The following is a 7,596-nucleotide window of genomic DNA, read 5'->3' as shown; positions in this document are numbered from 1 at the left end:
ACGAGAGGAATTAATACAAAATTAAAGCACATTAGATGACCTCTTGAAGACATTGTAAAAAAAATTATATGCCTATAATCCTTCAGGTATTAATAGAATTATCAATAACTAGCGACTCACCCTGGCTTCGCACGAATAGCATTTATAGATGTAATCCATCCTCAATAAATCCTGTTCGCAACATTTCAAACAGGCATAATATCCGTCCACAACTTTGCGAGTTTCGCGCTTACATACAGACAAAGAAAATAGCGGGACTTTACTTTTTAATATGTAATTTGAACATTGAAATATGCAAATTATATAAACAAATTTGAGAATTACCCATCATTAACTGGAAAATTGTTAATAACTTGCATTTTTATATTCATTTCTTTCACGGAAAAATAAGTCTTCTTTATTTCAGTAAACCAAAGTTAACAAAATGTGTAACTTAACAATACGTTAACGAATAAGATATTTAGAAAATGCCTTTTTTAAATTAGCTTTTGATATATAATTAATTTCACTGTCGGATCGGTACAATATTATTTTGACGGCCTTTGGCGTCGTAAAGAGTTCTTTGTACAAACCTTCTTTGTTCAAGTGTTGGGGCAAGGCGTTGATGACTTTGGTGACTCAGTACTTTTCGTTTCGACGATGTCAATAAGTGAAAATAAGAGTTAGAAGTAAACAAGAAAATACAAAGAAATAAAGATTAAAATATACAAGAAAACGCGGTTAGTGATATGTTTTTGAAAAACATATTTATTTACCCAAAATCGATACGATACTCGTACTTGGAAATTCCCAGATTAAAGATACTTACTTCCTTTGAACGAACGATGCCATTGTCTGCATTTAAAAAGCCGCCGAATTCTGAACTAATTTTTCCGACCTCATGCGCAAAAAGTAACTTAAGTCAAATATTTTTTTAAAATTTCACTGTAATTTCAGCGCAAGAGTTGAGCTGATGAGAGATTGGCTTTTATTTATATGGTTATTATGGTTCATTATGAAATATCACAGTCAGGGAACAGAGAAAATGGAAATAAAATGTTAGTGACTGGGTCCCGAAGCATAGATGCGATTATATACATACATATGTTTCTAACGGAATAGATAAAACCAATAGACACAAGACTCCAAGGCCATTGGATGACTCTTTGATGGATTTAGATAGTGAACGGTTGGTAGCTCATCGCCTAAAGGTAGAATTTCATTACCCAACTTTATAAGCTTTGATTAATTTTTAATTACAATCTCGGTGGATAAAGAAATAGTTGGCACGCATTACATTTTCTTTTTTTTCAGACTATCATGTAGATATTAATCGCAATGCATATGCAAAGGAACCGTGCCTTAACCTGACATAGTCTATAAATCATTCGAGTCTTTGTCGGGCATGTGTCGCGGGTCGCGATCTAAGACTAAATCAAAACATTATCTGATACGAGCCATTTATCTTTTGTTCTGTGGAACGCTTAAACAATGCCCTTGAATTATTATGACAGCTCACTGTGTGAATGTACTGAGTTATATCCCATCTTTGAAATATATTTTAATACGAAAGTGACATAATATATAATACTTTGCGTGGTAGACAGGGCCAATAGTCTTCGAAAGACTGAAAGGTCACGTTCAGCTGTTTGGCTTAATCATAGACTTGAGATTTAGATAGTGACAGGTTGCTTGCTTAAAGAGGAATTCCACGTATACAGGCTGGCTTTTAATTCAACTGCATAAATTTTACTGTTGAGTGTACTCATCTAAAGGATATTTAAAAACGTTAAAAGAAAAATATCGGTTCATATTTCAGAAAGTACGAAAAAAAAATAAAAGTATCAAAATCCACGATACGTAATATCACCCCGGCCGGCGGAAAAGCGACGCGTAAGATTCAGAGGTCAACGACACAATTCATTCAGCTGAGCGATCTCGACAACTCTGTACTTTACTTGATCTTGATACTAGAAAAATAATTTATTTTTCAGACATTTATTTACATGTTTAGTTTTAATTTCTTTTCGTAGTATTGGTCTTTAATAAAGCGTGTGACGTAGTATTTGAAGGTTTTTTAAATGTGAAAATGATGACGTTTAATTTAAATAAAAATAGGCTCAAACGGCTCAGAAGCATGGGTATAGTCTATGTTTAAAAGGATGCAGTTGTTTTAAATGCCACCCTGTATATAGCCTATCCTTTGGTCACCTTTTACGAAATCCATGGAAAGAGATGGAGTGGTCGGTCCTATTATTTTTTCTGTTAGTGCTAAGAAATATGTAGTTAGGATTCTGAAGATGGACATTCGTTACTTTTTTCCGATAAAAACTATAGATCCCTTGGAATTGGCAAAAAACCTGTATTCTTTCTTAGGTGGCGCTAAATTCGCGCGAGTGAAGCTGCATATAAAAGTTAATATTCCACAAATAAAATAAAGGTGACCAAATTTCTATCATTACAACTATCTAGCTATACTTGAACCAGCCTATACGTCCTGTCTGCGTCTACCCCATAAGAGATGAATACTCAATATAAATGAAAGGTTAAAAGGTAGAAACGTGACTAAAGCGCTAGCTGAACGTTGCCTTAGTCTTGTGATTATTGGCTCTGTCTACCCCGCAAGGGATGTAGACGTTATTATATGAACGTAGCTCCCATTCAATTTACACTCAGTCAATCCTGGAATCACAGCGGCTCGGACAGAGGGTAATACATACATACATACATACATACATAAAATCACGCCTCTTTCCCGGAGGGGTAGGCAGAGACTACCTCTTTCCACTTGCCACGATCCCTGCATACTTCCTTTGCTTCATCCACATTCATAACTCTCTTCATGCAAGCTCGGCGGTTTCGGGGACAGAGGGTAATTAACTCATAATTACCAGCCACCTGTTAACAGACACCCTGATTATGAGGCACGTCTTATTTCTGGAGGTTTAAAAAGTCTTACGCCTTGACCGTTTAGAGCTTTATTAAAAAAATGGATTAACGTTCAACGAGCGTAGAGAACGGTTAATATTTTTTCTTTTGTAGTAGGTATTATAGTATTATTTCTTTACTAGCTGTCCCCGCGACTTCATCCGCGTGGAATAGTTATTTTGGGCATCATTGAAGCCCTCAAGGATGAATAATTTCCCTCGTTTTATTTTCACATTTTCCAATATTTCTTCGCTCCTAATAGTTACAGCGTGATGTTATATAGCTTTCCTTGATAAATGGTCTATTCAACACAAAAATAATTTTTCAATTCGAACCAGTAGTTCCTGAGATTAGCGCGTTCAAACAAACAAACTCTTCAGCTTTATAATATTAGTATAGATATATGAACGAATGAATTATTTTCCTATAATTCCCACTACAGCGAAGTCTCGGAACACAACTAATATACTCCCACCCGCAAAACGCATTGTTCCTCTAATGAGCCACCTTGTACCGCTAATGACCAGTGAAAAACAAATAAATACCAACTAGACGACATTGTAGCTTATTGTTGTGGACTTTTATTCATTAGAGCTTTTTTTTAAAAGCTATGCAGAGCGCTTTCATTATGTAATGTGCTTTTACAGGGATGATTTGATCTTCTTGTCTTCTGGGCCGTGTGGGCATAATACTAAAAAATTGGGACACTCCATCTGTTTCCCATGGCTATCGTAAAAGGCGATTAAGGGATAGGCTTATAAACTTGGGATTCTGTTTTAGGTGATGAGCTGTGATGATGAGCAACCTGTCACTTAGCTTATTAAGCCATACAGCTGAACGTGGACCATTAGTCTTAACAAGACTGTTGACTCTGTCTACCCCGCAAGAGATATAGTGATTATACATATGTATGTATGAAGTAGAAGAATGTAAAGGAGAATTAAAATAACGGGGACGTTCTTAAAAAAAATGCGAAGACAAGAATACCTTAAAAAACGAGCTTCAATGGAAAGATTGTTAAAACAATTCAATAAATAATAGGACAGATTACACAGATTGAGTTAGCTTGTAATATATACATAAAATATTAAAACATTTTACTTATAACAAATATATATACAAAATAAGTACTTACCTAAAACAAAACATTTGCATACAGCGAAGTAAAGCGTTTATAGGAAAAAAAAATTGTAGACCATTCGTAGATCGCAGAGCGTCGTAGCGGTCGGTCGTAGCACTCGTAGAGGCGTCGTAGAACTAGCACAGAGTATGGAATCAATAGAATTTATTTTACAAATTTAATTTACTGTCTATTTTTAATATCAGCAACAGTTTGATAAGTCTTAGCCCTATTCATAAAAGAGGGGGTGTCAGAACTAATGTCATAGTGTCAGTAGGACGTCACTTTAGAGGTATCCAAATAAATTCTGATCCAATACCTTACAAATATGTATTGTGAAATGTCGTTAATTTTACTGAAATTAACAGAACATTCATTCATTCATATAGTCCCGTCTATATACCTTGCGGGGTAGACAGAGCCAGCAGACTTGAAAGACTGCCACGTTCAGCTGTTTGGCTGAATGATAGAATTGAGGTTCAAATAGTGGTTGCTAGTCCATCGCCTAAAAGAAGAATCGCAAGTTTATAAGCATATCCCTTAGTCGCCTTTTACGACATCTATGGGAATGAGACAGAGTGGCTTTTCTGACGGAGTTCCGGGAACCACACGGCACCAATTATTGGCATTAACAGAACAATTTAGAATTTTCTAGACCAGAACAAAATAAACATACATACATAAACTTACGCCTCTTTCCCGGAGGGGTAGGCAGAGACTACCTCTTTCCACTTGCCACGATCTCTGCATACTTCCTTCGTTTCATCCCCATTCATAACTCTCTTCATGCAAGCTCGGCGTTTTATACTTTTGATACTTTTGACCTGATATGTATTACAACAAAATAAAAGTAGGTACTTATCTATTTAATCCTTAGTGAAATTCTTTCCATTCATACACCTACATTAACGCTAACAATCCGACATGAACTAAAGTATTCATTAGCACAATCAACACTAAGATCACGTTTCCCGGTCACAGCCGAGTAAAGGAGAAGTCTTGTAACCGCTTTTACGATATTACCGCAAATTGCCGCCCAATAACAATTCCAGCCGGCCGCACGATTTTCGATTAACGCGTGGCGTAATGCAGAGGAATAAGGGAAAGAAACATACATACATACATACATATAATCCACGTCTATATCCCTTGCGGGGTAGGCAGAGCCAACAGTCTTGGAAAGACTGATAGGCCACGTTCAGCTGTTTGGCTTAATACATACATATGTACATATAATCACGTTTGTATCCTTTGCGAGGTAGGCAGAGCCAACAGTCTTGAAAAGACTGATAGGCCACGTTCAGCTGTTTGGCTTAATGATAGAATTGAGATTCAAATAGTGACAGGTTGCTAGCCCATCGTCTAAAAGTAGAATCTTAGGTATAAAAGCCTATCCCTTAGTTGCCTTTTACGACAACCATGGCAACGATATGGAGTGATCCTATTCTTTTTTTATTGGTGCCGCAAAATATCTATATGTATTATACATATTTTTTGTTTCCTGTAATCAATATAGTGTTAGAAGTAAAATTTGTGTCAGGGTATTTAGTTTATAATTTAATTTTTATTATACAACTAGCTGTTCCGACAAACGTTGTTTTGCCATATAAATAATTTTTAAGTCACTTCTAGTGAAAAAAAAGTGTTAAGAGTGAATAACTCTTATCACTAAGAGGTATGAAAAGTAAATGTTGGCCGATTTTCAGACCTACTCCATATGCTCACAAAACTTCATGAGAATCGGCCAAGCCGTTTCGGAGGAGTACGGGAACGAACATTGTGACACGAGAATTTTATTTATAAGACTAGCTGTGCCCGCAACTCCGTCCGCGTGGAATAGTTATTTTGGGCATCATTTGGGGGTCTTTTTCACATTTTCCATTATTTATTCGCTCCTAATAGTTGGAGCGTGATGTTACGAGTATATAGCCTAAAGCCTTCATCGGTAAATGGTCTATTTAAAACAAAAAGAATTTTCCAATTCGAACCTGTAAATCCTGAGATTAGCCGTGTGGTTTCCGGCACCAATAGAAAACAGAATAGAACCACTCCATCTCTTTCCCATGGATGTCGTAAAAGGCAACTAAGGGATAAACTATTAAACTTGGGATTCTGGGAACTAGCAACCTGTCACTATTTGAATCTCAATTTCTATCATTAAGCCAAACAGCTGAACGTGGTCTATCAGTCTCTTCAAGACTGTTGGCTCTGTCTACCCCATAAGGGATATAGACGTGACCATATGTATTTATGTAAATCCTGAGATAAGCGCGTTTAAACAAACAAACAAACAAACTCTTCAGCTTTATAATATTAGTATAGATAGCACGTTGGTATCTCATGCCTTGTGTCTGGAACAAAAACATGACAGTTAACGCTTCCACCGTCTCGTTAGCGTCGGTAATGCGATTTTAACTTTCGCCCGCTCTGGCCAATGATAAGGGCCAATTGGCCCTATTACGGGAGTTTCCTTACAAGGCCGTTGTTAGATAGCTTTGTTGCTGGATAAATGGACTTGAATATTCAACTATACGTTTTTTTCTTTTTATTGTAATGTAGTGAAAGGAGTCTTGTGCTGTTTAGTTTGTAAGCACGGTAATTTGTAGTTAAATAAAGATTCGTTTAGGATATATATTTTTTTTTATATTTCGACTCATACTTAAAAAAAGCTGATGAATCTTTTTATAGAATAAAACATTTAATTTTTAAACCTTTTTATTTTATGAAATTACAAACAGTACTTGTAATAACAGCATCGTCGTTTTGTACTTAAGATTAAAATGTTAGACCAACACATAGTAAAATACATTCAACGGCAGATTTACCTTACCAATAGTTTTAGTTCATGTAAATGTTCATGTATACTCTACTATACATAAATATTTGCTTTATTTACGGACTGCTGTGACGCTGATGAGAGAATAAAATGATAATTCAGTTATGATTTTTTTTTAATGCAACTTTAAATGGATTTTCTTAGCAGGATCGCATAACGTTCAGCAGCTGTGCCGAGGGCATCCAATAAACTATGATAGGATCTGCCCGTAATCTGAGCTGGTACGGCTTGAATATCTAAAGTTATTTAATTTTTTTAAGAGAATAATTTTCTTATCCTTCGTGCTTCATCCGTATTATTGTCCTGGCAAAAGTTCAGGTCAAAAACTCTCGAATCCAACGAGCTTACATGAAGATAGTTATGAACGTGGATGAAGCGAAAGAAGTATTCAGAGATCCATTGCAAGTCCAAAGATGTTGTCTGCCAATCTAACAATTTTTGTTGAAAGCCAAAAGTTAATTTTACCAAATTTAGAATTTCAGTATTACCAGCTGACTTTGACAGAAAAAATAGTAGTAGCTAAGCTGCGAAATTTATACGGGAACTGCGAACGATAGTGGCATTTTTATTCGCGGAAATTTAATTTTCTTTAAGCGAAATCCGGGCGGATTTCTAGTTTGAATACAAAAGTACCAGGGCAGCATAAGACTCGACAGCTGTGCCGAGGTGGCATCCAATAAACGATGATTCGATCCGTCCATCCGTTATCTGAGATGCCCGGATTGGCTGCTTT

The sequence above is a fragment of the Amyelois transitella genome, chromosome 12, assembly GCF_032362555.1.
Source record: "Amyelois transitella isolate CPQ chromosome 12, ilAmyTran1.1, whole genome shotgun sequence".
NCBI lineage: Eukaryota > Metazoa > Arthropoda > Insecta > Lepidoptera > Pyralidae > Amyelois > Amyelois transitella.
The sequence above is the reverse complement of the archived record's forward strand: the minus strand, read 5'-3'. Positions refer to the sequence as shown.